Here is a 17,911-nt window from a genome sequence, read left to right on the forward strand (position 1 = left end):
CAGTCGACATTGGATATCAGGCTTCTGGCAGGAGTGTGCATGAAGTCATCTCTTCCACCTTCACTTGACCTCAGCTCGGGCGGTAGAGCTCAGCTGTAATGTTTCGTAATACATCAAGACACATCAATCCCATGCCAGTCCTGCCCTCCATCCTTGCTGAGCTCAACTAATAAGTAAAGAAAGCAAAGTTCAGTTGTGCGAAACAATGCTTTCACTCTATTCAGATATTTATTCGATTTCCTACTCAATTTGATTTATATTTGAGGAAGCAAAAAAACAGGATATGATCTAAAATCCAACACTACTTTCATCATTAAATAACAAATTGTTTTATCTAGGTCAATGGCTTTTATCTATTTTTACATACCAATCATTCTCAGAGGCAACGTCAAAATTACAGTGTGTAAAACAAAAGTAAATATTAGAGATATTTTCATGCTGTTTCTGACCTGATAAGAAATAGAATATACTAATAAGAAATTTGTGTATTTCAGACAAATTTAAAAAAATACATTTGAAACATGGTACATTTAACAAATGCATCTGAAGACTCATTCACTGAAAACTAGGTTATTGGATATCATTCTAAGCACACAGTACAATAGGAATAGATTTAGGGCTATTAATCTTGAAACTAATCTTAATCAAAGAATGTCGAGGTGAATTTTAATCTAATGAAACAACAAAAAAGGAAAACCCTAAACAAGAAACTGTAACAATTTAAGCTAGTTTTATAATGGGCCTTTTCTCTTGGTGATAATCAAGCATGAACCAATATTTATTAAGAATCTACTTTGTGTGTGCAAGTCATTTTGCTAGATAGTGAGGGTCAAGTATTGTTCATACTTTAAATGCCATCTTGTTTGGCTGGAGGAACAAGAGGGCTGAACAAAATATTCTGGAACCTCAGAAGCTTTTGTCATCATAGAGACTACCTGCTGGTTGACGAAGTTCAGTGGCTTCTCACTGAAACAACAGGACTGCCACAGGCAGTGGGAGAGCTGAGTTTTGGAGAACACAAGGACTTTTTTCCTTCATTTGGTCTGTCTCAGCATTCTGAAGGTTGTCCAACTCTGAAAGCTCACCAAGTTTTATTTCATCCATTAGGCCTAGAGTTAAGAACAGACCTGCAAGTTCTGTCAAAATTGGTGATGTATGGCTGCTGAGAAATTCAAATTGCTTCAAGTGCAGAAGCCAGCAAAGTAATGTCCCACTACAGGATGAGATCACAACATTGTGTGCTCACTCTCTATGTGAGCTGCATTCTGTATGCATGGGGGAGAGCCAAAGCATGAGTTCATTGAAGAAATGGTGAAGTGCTTCTCCTTAACCCTCTAGCTACCAACAGTTCAACCGGATTCAACATGGCTGCAGATCTCTCTTAGGATACCCCTGGAGGGATCTCTGCTCTTCACACAGCCCCAGTAATGATAGACCGATAAAACAGATGCATGGAGAACAATGTGCAAATATAATTTAGATGGTTGATTGGACTGAAATTTTCAAGTGTCATCTTATCAGACATGATGGCTAAAGTGCTCCAGGTCTATAAAGTTTGGCTGCCCTCCATGAGTTTAAGAATGTAGTAGATAGTCTTGCCATAGCATCCGCCTTGAGTTGTTCAAATCATGGTTTTAGTATGTAATGGTGACAAGCAAGTTTTAGATGAGAAGTCAAACTAAGGTGTTGGTCAAACTGTGTTCTCCCTTAATTCCCTTGAGACTTTTTTTTTTTTTAAGTAAAGCATTTGGCAAATGTAAAAGCATTGAGCTCAAGACACTTGGGAGGCTTCCTTTCTCATTGGTCCCAATTTTTCTAGGTTCCAGGAGATAAACTGTATACTTGCAAGAGAGAAATGTATGTCGAGTGAAGAATTCAAACAGTGTGTGGTCATCTGGAGGAGGTTTTCACAGGGCATGGCCTCACAAAGAAGCAGTTTGGAAAACAAAACGTAGTAAAATATATTTGTGACTCATCTCAAAACAGGCTTCCAAATTCCTAAGAGAATGGAAGAGAATTCATGAGACATATCCAGCGTGGGCCTATCATTTAAATAAAGAGGGAAGACCTTGGAAGATAGGGGTTAATTATAGGCTGTTCATGTAAGAGCAGTGATATGACCTCGGCTGTCATGCATCTCCTCCTCCCTTTTTTATCACATGCTCATATTCTATGTATTCTCCCCATGTATAAGGTCCTTGATAAAATGTAGAATGCCCAGTTAAGTTTATATTTTGGATACACAACAAATAGTTTTATTAATTGTTTATTTATTGAAAGAATACTTATTCATTGAAATATATACATATATATATATATATATATATATATATATATATAGTTTATCTGAAATTCAAATTTAACTGAGCCCCTTGTATTTTGACTTGTTAAATCTATATTCCATCCAGTCCATCCCACTGGAGCTTAACAGTAGACAAAGTTTGCAATTATTATAATAATAGCGACCAAGGAAAACATTGCCAAATGAAGCAGGTTGGCCTTTCTACCTCTGGTTATTAATAGATTCAGCGTCACTGATGAAATAGTTGTTTGCCGTGTGCCATTCTGCCCAGTTCTCACATTCCTACACTTGCCTCCTGTTCCAGCACTAACTGCTTTCCCCTTAAGTTAATGGCTTGAGTAAAGTACTGGATAAAGTGGGAAAACTGTCTACTGGAGAAGTGCCCCAGGTGAGGGTCCTACACTATCTGACGAGGACTTTAGGTTTTTGTTCTTCTTTCTTGTTCTTCAGCAGAATCTTTGGTAAATACCCTGTTAATTCAACCACTTGGTTGGGCTCACTAATTTTTTGCATAAAAATTCTTTGGATGTTAAGTAGAATCTTGAGATAAAAATGGAAACATTGTTATGTTGCTACTCTCACATATTCACCTGGGGGGGGATGTTTTCATGTATGCATTGCATAGTCTGGTTTAATGAGAAAACTATAAGAAGAAAAATGATATTAAGCCTTATGCATTGCTGCGTACTCATTGAGAGAGTGTAAAACTGAAAACTCTTACAGCAAAGAATCCACAATCGATTGATTTAAGTCATGGAAATGTGTCAAAGTTAACAGCTTCTAAGCACTATCTTATAAATTGCACATATTTTCTCTCTTATGTAAAGATTTAAATTGGCCGTGTATTATATCTGGTTCAGTCTCAGTAAATTATATAAATAACTTGCATGATATACAAAATTTCTTGCTAACACATCAAGTGTTACAACACATTTTCATCTTTACTCCATAGATCATATATAGAACACAGAATGCAGCTAGAATACAAACTGTAAAGCAGATATTGTTGAAACTTAGCATATCCCAGGAAAATAAGAAGCATTCCTTTGTAGGTTGGAAGCAATGCTTTCCAAGTGGAAAGACAAAAATACCATGAATCTGCTAATAAATCAGCCAATAAAGTTTAGAAATATATTCAAAGGGAGATTAGTTACCTTATAGGCAGTAATGAATTTATATGCCTATTTATTATGACTTGGAATATATCCTCCATAAGTTTTTTTAATGTCCAAATACGATTCTACTTAATTTTACGTAATCTTTTAATTTGAGGTGAATTTATTATTTGTCAGGCTGTCCCAAATGTGTCAGCAACTACCTTTATTTATTTACTTTTTGGATCTTTAAACTAAGACTGGCTTTTCACAGTAGAGTTCATCTCTACAGCTTAAATTAGAGCATCTTTTACTTGTCTGGTAACAGAAAAGAACCAAGTTATTTACTTTGTAACTTTTGACAGTATTTTACTTAGAAAAATATATTTGGGGCAGCCGGTTAGCTCAATATATTAGAGCACGCAATGTGAGCTGCTCCCTCCACAATTAGATTGAGACAACTACTTGACTTGGAGCTGACAGGTAGTGGAAAAACACACTTAAAATAAATAAAAGTTTCAAAAAATTAAAAAGGAAAAATATGCTGCAAACATATATTAAGCATACACTATTTATTGCCTGCATTAAACTTTTCATTTTTAAATTGTTTTAAGGCTCCATTTAAATGTACTTTAAAATTGTAAAATACTCTGCTAAAATTGGTAAATATCATATGACTATATCAGAATTTTATAACTGAAATTAGTTATGTGTCAGAGCTGACAAACTAATGCAAATGAGAAAGAATTGGGTTTAACTACAAAGGTCAAAAAGCTGAGGTAGAAAAGGACAATGACTTTTGTCTGATTAGGTAGAGTTTTATGGTCTCATGGTCACAAAAATGTAGCATTAAGTGTTTACTTTTAATGTTTTGTTTTTGTATTTCTTCTTCTCTCCAAGTCTAAAAAAAGGAACAAAGCTTAACTTCAGAAGTGGGCCTAGGACAAAACTCTTACAGCAGAGAGAATGCTAATAAAAAACAAAACAGTGCTTTTCCTGAAGTGGGTATAGTGGGTAATTAGGAGTACCTTATTGATAGGAAGGGATTAACAATAAAGAAAGAACTTAAAAAACTCACTGTTCCAGAGCCACAACTCTCTAGAGTCTGAGGCTAACCTCAACCCTAATTTTCCCTCACAACAGGAAAGGCCTCTGCCACCTACAAACGGAGGCATTTTGTGTGGAAAGCTAAAGTTTGATAGGTGTAGGTGATGACAGTTAAGGATTAATGAAAACAGCCCTAAATTATACTTGGATGATATTATTTCTTCAAATCTTTCTCAACTTGCATCTAATCTTATATAATACAATAGTTGATATCTTTACCTAAGCATAGCAAAGACATCTCCAGAAAGAAATATGCAGAATTTGTCTTGACTTTGCAAACCCAAATGTCTGTTTAAAATAGACCCCCAGAAATTACTGTACCAATGACCCAATGACCTGTAAATCAATTACTTCTCCCATCCAAACCTTCTCCCCTCTCCCAGAGTCCATTTGTATACTTCTATATACCTGTCAGACATTTCTACCTGAATTCTGAAATGACTAAAATTAAACTCACATCTTTGCATGATTTTCCTGCAATGCTTTCTTCCCTCTCCCTAATACTTCTATCCTGCCTGTTTCAATGTGATGATTCTACTGCAACCTCTCCCTAACCTTGCCTTCCTTTTCTCATCTGAAATTCTCTACCCTATTTCCAGATCTTGTGGGATGTCACTTGAGTTATTCTACTGCCTTCTTTTCGGTCTTCCTGACTCCAGTCAGAGGTGTAAACACTCTGGTTTCTTTGATTAAAGAATCAAGCATATTACTATATAATCAAACTGTATGCTCATATTATAATCACTACCTTTTAGGCAGATATCAGCATAAATTCTATTTTCAATTATGTCTCAACAAATAACTACTTTGAGTTAGGATTTTTCAAGGTGTAATTTGTGTGAATTCTTAAAGAGTTTTCTTCCACTTGGTAGGTTTGGCATGCCCTACTTTAGTTTACCCAATTTTTTTTTTTTTCTAACAAAATTAAACTAAACAAAAGAAAACCCTGTATTTCTAATATAAGATTTTCAATCACATTATAACATTATCTCTAATAAGAATAAATAATATTATTTATGAAAAGTACCCATGTTCATAAGTATGATATGACACGAAGAAGTGAGAAGAGATAACATACACCTTTTTTAAATATTGTATTTGAGGCATTTTCTGTGGAAAGCTAAAGTTAGATTGGTAATAGGTGATGACATTTAAGGATTAATGAAAACAGCCCTAATTGTACTTGGATGATATTATTTCTTTAAATAATTCTGTACTTGCATGTAGTCTTATATAATATAGTAGTTGATATACTTTTACCTAAGCATAGCAAAGAACTATTCAGAAAGAAACATGCAGAGTTTGTCCTATTAATTTTATTAAAGGAGGAACACATTTAAATAATAACAAAGGACCTGAAAAATTTTGACACAAAAATTATAAATATCAATAAAACAGAAGAAATTATTAAATTTCTACTGACTGACAAAGGTTTTCTACAATATAGAGAGTTAAAGAAAAGAGATATTCATGCTTACACACACTAAAATACAGGGTAGATTGACAACTGGGGATGAATATTAATTAGATAGAAATATGTGATTGTTGAAATCTGTGTTGTTTCTGTTCCAAGATCCAAATGAAAACTGAAGAATGACTAGTTGTATTTTAAACTTTTAACTTCAAAGACTTTTTCAAATGGGAGATGTAGACAGGTCAATAACTTGCAGGACATATGTAGTTCAAGAAAAGGTTTTTGGTGTCATTTAAAGAAGTCCAACAATCTATCCTTTTGCATATAGCAATTTCTTGTTCTCATCTATTATGGATATAAGGCCAGTTAACATTTAACTGGCACACAATTGCAAAGCACTTTGCAAATATAAAATATTATGTAAGTGCCATAGAATCCATTACTTCATACTCAATCTTCAAGCAACAATTAATGAACAATGCAGCATTATAGAATAGCCTTACTAATGGAAATTTAACTTCCCTATAACTTTAGTAGATTTCTCAATGTTATATAATTGTTTCAAGTTAAATTGAATTTTAATCCATATATTATATGTTATTTTGTTGTCTAGCTTTAAATAGATACATATATAATATACATAAAATTATATATAAATGCATATATATACATTTTTCCATTTTCTGCATGAGATAATAATTTTCATCTAGAATTCATATCACAAAAAAAGCATTTTTCAAGCACACTCACTATGCTAGGCATTATGTGTAATTCTCAATAGACTCAGCCTTTTAGAAGCTGATGATACTAAATGACTCTTTATTGAAGAATCCTAATTTTTTTAAGTCAGCTTTTTAGAGAAATGGTCAAAGAAAGCAAGCTGGGTGCATTTTATCTGTAAAAGGAGCCCTGGGAAGGTTTTGAAGCAGAAGATTGCTGTGGTGTGACATGAAGCTCTAACACACAAACCGGTCGGGGCTATTACTAGGTCACCTGCACATTGATTGTACCATTCACTGTCTTCACATTGTTTGGACAGAGGAGATTAGTGTCAGCAGCTACACCTATTTCCTTTTTTTAAAATTAAAACTCATTGGGGTGACAATTTTAGTAGAGTTACACAGGTTTCAGGTGTAGAGTTCTGTAATACATCAACTATATATCACATAATGTGTTCACCACCCAGAATCAATTCTCCTTCTGTCACCATATATTTGATCCCATTTATCCTCATCTATTATCCCCCTCCCCTCCTACCCTCTGGTTAACACTATACCTATTGTCTGCGTCTATGAGTTTTTGTTTCTTTATTTGTTTGTCTTGTTCCTTTGTTGTTTTCAATTTTACATCCCACATGTCAGTGAAATCATATTGTTCTTGACTTTTTCTGTCCAACTTATTTTGCTTAGCATAATAATCTCAAGATCCATCCATGTTGTCGCAAATGGCAGTATTTCATTTTTTCTTACATACAGATGGCCAAAGACATATGAAAAGATGCTCAGCATCACTAATTACCAGAGAAATGCAAATGAAAACCACAGTGAGATATCACCTTACACCTGTTTTCAATGTTTGTTGCTTTTAAGACATAGGAAAAACTCATTTGAATGTGCTTCACTTTATTGTGCCTCACAGATTTTACATTGTTTACTAATTGAAGACAATATCCTCCACCAGCAAAAAGATTACTACTCACCTTTCTGTGATATTCACTTTATTGTGGGGGTCTGGAACCAAACCTACAATATCTCTGAGGTATGCCTGCATTTCCATTTTTAAGAAAAGCGTGAGGGAAAGTAGGCATGAAGAACTCCAGAGATTTTATCAGTTCCCAGAATGTCATGTTGGTGCAGGCAGATGAGGTAAAGGTGACTTCAAGAATGAATATCTTGAGGCACGCTGCCCTTTGAGTGAACTGAAGAGATTTCAAAAGTTGTGGGCTTCATTGTTTACAACAAAAAGTCATGCTCATAAGGGTTAAGAAAAAAAGTTTGACTAACTATTTCCTACTGCTTTTGGTATTCTTTGCTGTTAAAAAAAATTTTTTGGATACCTTTAAAATGGTAATTTTGTTGAAATTTAGTTGACTTTGCTGCTAAATTGAATCTAAATTTATGAAAACTTTTTATAGTATCTTTAGACCACCATTCCAGAACTCTCTAGAAGAAAGGAAGAAAGAGTTTTGTTCAACAAAGCCTTGAATATTTCTGTAGTATGTGATCCCAGTGGAATAGTTAATTTACTCATTCATTCTGCCATTTATTCCTTCAAAAGACATGAGTTGTTACCATGTGCCAGTCATTGTGTAAGAAAGTGAAAATGAGGGAGATATGTTAGGGAGTTCACAGTAGAGGTCAGCAAATTAACAATTATCATACAATTGAACAGCTGGTGGGACAGATATATGTACAATGAGGGGGTCTCTAACAGTCTGGAAATTGTGGTGGGTCAAGAGAAGTTACTTTGAATAAGTGAGTTTCAGTTTCCTCAAGTCAGGCAAGGAACGACATTCTCAGTAGAAAGGATAGAAATGCCAAATTCAGGCAGGAGACATGATTATAGTGCACACAAAACTTGTATTGGAACATAGAACAGTAACAGAAAATACAGCTATGGAGACAGGCAGATATAAGATCAGGAAGACACTTGTATGTAGTACTAAGGAGTTTAAACTATCATGAAGGCATTAAAGAGACACCAAAGAACAGTTGCTGAATGGATGAGTGAATGAATATATATACAAGCAAGAGAAGAATACTTTTAATGCATTTCCAACTTGAAATTGATCTCTTAGACAGCTTTGATGCTCCTATATGGCTATAAAATAAATAAGAGTGTATATATATGTAATATATATATAGTATATATATATATATATACTATATATATATATATACATATATACTATAAGTCATGTGTATACATTTTTTATAGGTATATGCTGAGTATTGCAATTTTAATAGTTTTCCTTTCTTAAAATGTATATACATTTTTGGCACCCTCTGTATCTGTCCATGTATAAATATAATATATGTGTAGATATATATCTAATCATAAGACAGATACATATCAATAGACATATCATAGATATAGCTATATTATCATAGACATAGATATATATCTATGCACAAATACAGATATATACACATACATATGGTTGTGTATGTATATATATTAAAAATTATCTATATATAGCATCAAGGAGAGGGCATGGTCACATGGTGCCCTGGGACCTAGAGGAGGGCCTACTGTATAGTGGATACTGAATACATACTTGTTGATTGAATGTATGATTAAGTAGATTTTAAGCAGGGGAGTGATGTGAACATGGAATTCATTTCTCAGACTATGGAATGGAAAACAGAAAAGAAGAACACCTGGAGATGATTGGCATATTAATGTAGTTAGTGATTTGGAGAAGAAATGATGAAAAATTGAATTGGAGAACTTAGTACTGAAAGGCTAGGAGAGAATTCAGACACTACTCTTAGAACTTGCTTGACAATAAGATGACTGAGGTTAGGGTGGATAGGAAAGCAGGATATCCACCAGGTTTCTTGCTTGGGCTAATGAATAGATGACAGGCTATCTCTCAGGGAATTCAGGAAGATAAACAGATTTGGGATGTGAAAATAAAATTTTATTTTAAAAATAAAGATTTTGAAATCTTGGTGAGACATCCAGAGGATGTTAAGTCAATATGTGATATTGGGGAATCGATTTTAGGTGTTAAATGAAGCTAAGAGTGTGAATATTTCTCAAAAAGAATATTTTAAAAAGAAAAGTCTTGAGCACAGAATGTGAGGTGAGTAGAAGACTCCATGTAGGAGATGAGTGGTGGGAGGAGAATCAGGAAAAGGTAGGGCCCCCAGAGTTAAAGAAGAACGTACGCGTAAATCGATGTTTACTATCTATGACAAGTTAAAAAAAAATCTATAAAATATATTATAGAGACAAGAAGAAGAATAAAGCAAATAATCAAATGATTGAGACCATCCCTTCTTTGATGGTTACAAGAGTCCCAGATTAGATAACAGTCTAAACAGAGCTTCACATGGAAAAATAACCCAACTTAGATGTTCTCTTACATTTAATTCAAGAGTTCTCCTTAGTCACACGTCCCACTAATGCACACAGAAAACATGATGATAAAATCCATGAATTGTACATAGCAGGGAGACAACAGCATCCCTATCTTAGGGGCTTTGAAATTCAGTTTTCCATCCTAGGTACCCAACTGCCCATTCCCCCTGCCCGTGCGTACACACACACACACACACACACACACACACACTTCCTTTTCTAGAACAAGTTGTTTCCCTTTAAAATAATTTATCAAAGTAATGATACCAATGTTCCTTGAGTGCTTGTCATATTATAGGCTCTGAAAATATTTTCCCCCCAGATAACTAGTTTTTCTTCATTTCACCTAAATGCAAACCAAGGCACAGGTATTTAGTCAAGAAGTGGAGAAGTTGCAATTTGAATGCAAGCAGTTAAACTTTGGAGGCCATATCCTTAACCATCACACTAAACTTTCTCAACATCAGTAAGGTTGTTAAATATCCCTCCAATCAGAACTCGTCATTGAAATTTGTAAAAGGTATACCTATTTAGTACATAGTGATCTATATATAATTGTACTGTTTTGTGCAATGGAAGTTTTACTTGGGAAGTACATTAACTAGAGCTGTACTTCTTTTCTACAGCCAGAAGAATAAACAAAGGTTTCAACTGCCCATTAAAGGGTAGCATGGAATTCGTCATGTTTTATTATTTAGTGTTCATTTACATTATTTAAATTAAGATTTTCTAGGCATGATTTTATATAAAATATTATAAAAATGATAGATTTGTATAATAAATTAGATTGTCTAATTATTATTACTGCCTAACTTTGTTTATATTTGAAAGTCAGCATCTGATTTGTTTTTCAAGATTGGTAAAGTTCTGACAAACAGGAAGTGAAAATTTTAACCAGAAGCTAAATGAATTTATTAATACCCATATTAACCTGAAAATCTTTATCAGCATAGAATTAGAGGTATGCTGATAGAAAATGATTCTAGAGCTAAGAAGAATATTAAAGGGACCTGATTTCAAAAGTAGCTGAAAGATCTGGAGAATAATTTCTGTAAGTAGGAAGATAGGTAATGTATATAGGCACAAATGTTTAGGATTGTCCCATCTCATAGATATATTAAGCCATTTTCAATGGATACAAACCAAGATGAGTAAGAATAGGAGAATAGATTCAATAGGAAGAACCACCGATATAAACTAATAAATATTTAACCATGAATATGTAATGCATACATTACAGGTGCTGAATAATGAACTGATGATTCTAGACATGATAGAAATAGGAGAGGAATTTGTCATCCAAAGTAATGTGGGAGGCAGAATTCACTATTTTATAACTCCAGTTGGTAGAGCTTGCTTTTATATCCTGATGATAGATGTAAAGCCCAACATAGCTGCCCCTTGTTTTCAGTGAGGGAAGAAGGCTGAAGATAAAGTGATGTTAATCCTGCTGCTGTGATTTCTTTTGAGATTGACATCATAACAACATATCAAAAGACAAGTGTCTTCATGATCTGCACCTTCAACTGGGGTGTTTCCAGTTGCCAGCACATTTAAATGGAAAAGAACATATAAGTTCTTGGGAATCAGTGAATTTACCATTAGACTTAATTCACGACCTCTTTGTACAGATAGCTATCTGATTCTGGTTTCTGACTCTTTAGACACAATAGTCTTTTCTTTTTTTTCCTTTTTCTTTTCAATTTTCTTTAGGAAGCAGGGATCTCTGCTCTCCAGCCATATTTCTTTGCCAATGCCTCTCTGCCTCCCCTCTCCTCTGTGCTCAAGCTTCTTCCCTCCTCAGACATTTCAGCTTCTTTTAGAGGGAGTGACAGCAGGTGGTAGTGGTGGAGAAGGTCTGTTCATATTCAGAATGCTATGAATTTTGGAGCCCTTTTTTCTCTGTCTGAATATTTTGGAACTGTTTTCCAGAGTTATGAAGGAATCTTGCTTCCTGGCCCCCACTCACTGACGTTCCCCCCACCATCCGTCTGTGAGCGTTGCTTTGTTTCTGTGATCACTGAACTGAAATGAGTTGAGTGTCAGTACTTGCCCCATATGTTCATTAGCAGTGAATCTGTAATTAATTTCTTATGGTTTGAAGTTAATGAGACTGTGTGTGTGTGTGTGTGTGTGTGTGTGTATGCACGCAAGCACTATGTTTATGGCTTTTTAAATGATTGTTTAATTATTTTTCTTAGTTTTGCCTACATTCGTAATGAGGAGACCTTGTTTTGTTTGGCTATTTACCAATATAATTTTTGCATAAATCTACTGTGTACATATTACATGTGAAAAAGAATCTCACTTTTAAGCTGCCTTGTTGATTTTTGAGGCAAGAATATTTTATTGGCACATTAATAAAACCTATCAAACTATTTCACAGGGAAGTTTAGACCTGATTTTATGTGTTTATCTTCAGAAAACTACAGCAAAATAGCTATGAAAGTTTATAGACTAGCCTCATAATATTAGATATTGTTTAGAAAGTTGGGTTTTAGTTGAATAATAGCTGATAGAATATCAAGTGAGAAATTTAAAAATTTAAATCAGTGCACTAGCATAAGCCCATTTTATGTGTGTGTATGTACATTCTATATAAAACATATCAGTATTTTCTGTCTTTCTACAATGATCATGCATTATATATGTACTAAGAAAATAAAAACAAAAAATATTCTCAATACAAACAAAAGCACACATCATGTTATCTTTCAAAAGATAATGTTCAGTGTTCTGTATATTTTCAATCATGTAGGTACTTTACAAAAATATAAATTCATTAATTTAACAGACATTTGTTGAAAGCGTACTATTTGCAAAAGAAGATGAGATTCAAAGATGGAAAAACGTGGCCTGGAAGGGCAAATACAGGTGGTGACAATCTGGGGGAGCTGATGCTGACAGAGAAGGAGTGTACATCCTCCTGCTCCCACAGCACTTACATTTTTTGAGAATATTTATGTTTAATATCTCTATGGTGAACAAAGTTAATACATGTTCCATTTGCTTGTCATAAAAAGACAAACTATAGACCCCAGCATCCTAGGTATTAAGGAAATTAGTTAATAGATATGAAATATTTAACCTAAATATTTGTATTTTGATGAATTAAAACAGGCAGAGGATGTGCTGTATCCCTTTCTTGTGATTCAAATCATGGGATTAGGAGTTAGAAGGCCATGAGTTTGAATCCTGACTCACTGTTGACTAGGTGTGTGACAGGAAAGAGGACATAACCTTTGTATTCCTCAGTGTCAACATTTTAGTAGTTCCTACTGCATACATTTGTGGTAAGGGTTAAGAGAAAAAAATATATTTTATCAAGAATTTCTCACAATCCCTGGCCAACAAAAGAGTAATTAACAATATACTCTCAGTACCACCAGTATTCGTGTTGTTACTGGCTTGGAGGAAAGTGTCTTGTAAATCATAATTATAATTTTCCCTTTGTGGTCCTGAAATCCGAAGTTTCTCAGTCTCACAGAGAAAAAGGAGCCATGTAAAGAAAATGTGGGGGAGAAGTACAATTTTGCTGACTACAAAGAAGAGTTAGGAAGATGACTCACCTCCATGGTACTCACTCTACCATCTTCTGCCTTAATAGAGGAAAAGATTCAGCTGCTCATAGTTCATTCTGCCCATGCCCAGTGTCTCATCTTTTCAGGTCTGAGTTGTGTGGGGTGAACATCATTCTAGGTTCTGATCTCGGAGAAATGTCTTTGACCTACGCTGCTCCAGGTTGGTGTCGTAAGCCAAATCTGATCCAGAATGACCAGGGAACAATCATCACTGCTTCAAGAGCCCAGATCAATTAGGAGGTCTGTGCCCTCACAGACCTATATCAGATTGGAACTATATCAGATTTATGAAGTTCATGGTTGCTAGTTGATGCCAAGACCTGAAAAGACCTAAAGGTCCTGTATTACTGCTACTGAAGAAGAGGATAGAATGTCAGCAGCTTCTTATGCTTCTAAAGGAAGTAAGTTAGAGTTATCTTAGCTCAAGGAGTTGGGCAGGAACTCTTGTTTCCTTCTCTTAGACATTCAAGAAGACAAAATTTCTTAGCTTCTCTTGTTGGGAGTTTGGTACCATATGACTGAATGCAGTTCCACAGGATGTGGACAGATGTAATATAAGCAACGTCTAAGTCTTGCTCTTAAAAATATCTTACACGACCCTCCAGTCTTCTTTCTTTTCTTGCCTCGGCCTCCTTGGGGAGCACAAGTTCTAAATCATGCAGCTACAGAACGGAGGAGAGACTGCTGACCCATATGACTTTGCGTGAGGGAGAAATAAATCTTTATTGCATTACACCACAGAAATTTCAGAGTTTATATCTGTTATTTCAACATAGCCCAGACTATCCTGACTTATGTACAGAGAGTGTGAACTCTCCAAGAGTCATGGAGAATGGTTGCAAACACTGCTTGTGGAATACTACTTTTGAAAGTGTAACTCAGATCTTACCTTTTCCATACTTTTAACACTCCAGTGGTTTCCTCTTATAAGTAGAATAAAATCAGAATTCCTGGCAGAGTCTAAAAGACCCTCAAAAACCTGAAGCCTATCTCTCTGTCTGACCTGAAAGCCAACCTTTCCCTTGGTTAACTACATTCATGTAAACTCACCTATTTGAAACCCCTGGAGTATGCCATGATGTGTCATAATTTAAGGTCTTTGCATTGGCTGTCACTTTGTCCTCAAGTGTCTGTGCCTGGAAATGCACAGGCTATTTCTCATCTTTCAGGTCTCTGCTCAGATACCACCTCTCCAGTGATGTTGCCCCAGTGACGCTCACTCCCTTCCTACTTATTTTTTTATGCTATCTGAAATGACAATATCCAGTTATTTACTAGTTCATTGTCTGTATCCCTCACCCCCACACTAGAATATAAGCCCCATGAAGTCAGGTGCATCATTTGCAGCATCATTCTTTCTAAAACAATGCCTGATGCATAGTTTATATCTAGTAGTACAGGTTTGTTTAATTAATGAAGCAGAGTTAAAAAAAAGTTAAGTGGTGGCAATATAACATAATTTCTATAATTCCATAGGTCTGTATAGCCAAAAGGCCAATATTACAAGGAGACATATTAGAATATACTTGCATTGGGTTAGATATTGCCATCCGAAATTTTAAATACATCCAGAACCCGTGAAGGTGATCTTATTTGGAAATAAGTTCTTGGTAGATGTAATCAAATTTACATGAGCTCGTACTGGATTAGAATGGGTCCTAAATCCAATATGACTGATATACCTATAAAAAGAGGGGAATTTGGACACAGAGACAGACACACGCAGCCAGACATTGGAATTATGCATCCAGAAGCCAAGGAATCCCAAGAATTGCCCACAACCACCACAAGCTAGGAAGAAGTAAGGGTCGCCCCTGCTGCCTTAGAGAGAGCATGTTGGTCCTACTGACACACTGAGTTCAGACTCTAGAAATGTGAGAGAATAAATTTCTCTCACAAGTCATCAAGTTTGTGGTACTTTGTTGCAGCAGCCATAGGAAATTAATACAATACTTTAGTATTTTTTTAAAGCACAATTTAAAGAAATGCGATGTTGATGTAAACAAAATAAGATCACAGGAACAAAAAAAATAGTCAATTGAGCTACACAAGGATTCTATAACACAAAATAAAATATATAAATAGAGCAGAAAGGTTGTCTATTTAAAAACTTGTATGGCTAGAACTGTGCAGTAATTGGCAAAAAAGAAGAAAAAAAAAAAAAAAAGAAATACAACCCAGGTGGGGTTATACTCAATTTTTACATATCCTTTTGGAATTACCCTCCTCTTTAATTTGAGAATAAACTGAATCCCATATTACCTAACTTCAGGAAAACTAATCCCTTCTCCACATATTTTTAGGGCTTCCTTATATATATACATATATATTCTAGAAGTCAAATTCTCATATTCTATCAGACTAGCATTCTTTGACTAGCATCGTCTCCAAAACATGAACTTGGACATTTCTTTATTCCTCAGATTGGAGTTGCCTGGGTAATTCTTAGGCTTGAAGATAAAATAATGAAATGATACCATGGAAAAATTTTTTAAAAATAAAACTGAATATACAATATCCTAGCTTCCAGCATCTGTTGGCCATACCAATTGAGTGGATCTTCTTACAGGCTGCCTTTCTCCATAGTGTGCAGTCAGCTGCCATATCTGGGGCATCTTATCTTTTCCAGGTGAGCATTTCATTCTCTGAGTCATGTCATCTTGTCTCCAATTAGGATTTTCCCAATCCATCACAATTCTAGCACCAGATGTGGAGACTCAAGCAGTAAAAACCTCGCATAAGTTGATTTCAGGAGAAATCTCAGCACCAGAAATATACATCCCTCTGTTCTAGAGCAAATCCCAGAGGAATTTCATGGGGAATCATGGCTTTCCCCTTACACAATTTAAAAAATAACAACTTCTAACCAAAACTAGTGCAGATTTTTTTTAAAAATCTATGGATTAAAAGCAGTTTTTATAATTTGACACAATAAGATAAATCATAGGAAGCTAAAAAATTATCATATGTTGTTTCTATGCAATAAGAATAAAATTAAAAGAAAAAAATAGTTATTGGAGAGCTTTAAAATTGAGAAGAGATTGCTATGTGTCATATGGAAAGAACTATTATAATATCAAACTATCAAGGACAGAATCACAAACAAACTTGTATAATGGCCCCTTGAATTGGCATAACACAGAAATATGGAAGTTTATCTATACAAAGGAGACTAAAGTACAACAAAGAAAGTACTACAATGATGGTGGATAAAGATTTGAAAGCAAGAGAATTCCGAAGAGAGGTAGAGTAGCTATTTTCTCTGTACGACAGGAAATAGGAAGAAAGAAGTCCTAAGGAAGAGAAGATGGTGACAGCCTTTGTTTCATGAGGGAAACACATAATTGACATGGGACCTCCCTGTTTCACAATAAATAGGTGAGGCCAGCACATGACAAAGGCTAGGCTTCTTAATTCTCCTGGGATTCCCCAAATAGCGCTTTGAGGGTAGAAACAACGAAAGCCTGAGAGTCACTAGTGAGACCAAGAGACCCAAATAGAAAAACTCCCCATTTTTTCAGTCATAGCAAGCGAAGTGAAAGACTCAAGAACATTGTGAACTGACGTCACAAAGAATGGGAAAACATTTGGCTTTATATTGGCACATTTATGTAATTTTCCACATTTTCCCCCAGATCATTATGACATTTTCCTTAATTATAAAATAATTGATAGTCATTGCAAACGTTTCAAAGAAAATGCAGGAAATAAAAAATAAGAATGACTCACAGTCCCATTACTTAGAAATAGTCACTGGCAATTTTTTGGTGTCTTATAGTTCTTTCTATTACTTTCTACTTACATATCTCTATCAATAGCTTTATGCAGATATCTGAATGATGTATCTGTATAATATTGCATCATATGGGTTTATCACAATTTAGTTATTCACCTCCCTCCATTCTTTAGAAATCTTGGTTGTTTCTAAAGGTTGGTAATTCTTCAATATTCATACAGAGTATATAAAGTAATATGAAATTTCATTATAATGAAATTGTATGTAAATCTAATAGCTGTCTCATAGTTAAAAAACAATTTCCTAGGGCATTTATGATTAAGTTTATGACATTAACATTTTTAAGGGTATTGATAAACATTGTTAGGATTTACTCAGCAAATTTGGCACCAACTTAAATAACTGCTTTTAGCAAATGAGAGTATCTCTTTTACTACACATTTTTCAATACCAGCTATTAATATTTTGCTTTTAATTTTGGCAATTTGATGGTTTTAAAATGGGTAATTTTAATTTTAATATGTTATTAGTAAGGCAAAACATGTTAAATTCTTTCTTCTGCTAATTAAATTCTTATTATAAATAAGTAAT

The sequence above is a fragment of the Rhinolophus sinicus genome, chromosome 15 (assembly GCF_057876585.1).
Source record: "Rhinolophus sinicus isolate RSI-liver-muscle chromosome 15, RSI-T2T, whole genome shotgun sequence".
Taxonomy (NCBI): domain Eukaryota; kingdom Metazoa; phylum Chordata; class Mammalia; order Chiroptera; family Rhinolophidae; genus Rhinolophus; species Rhinolophus sinicus.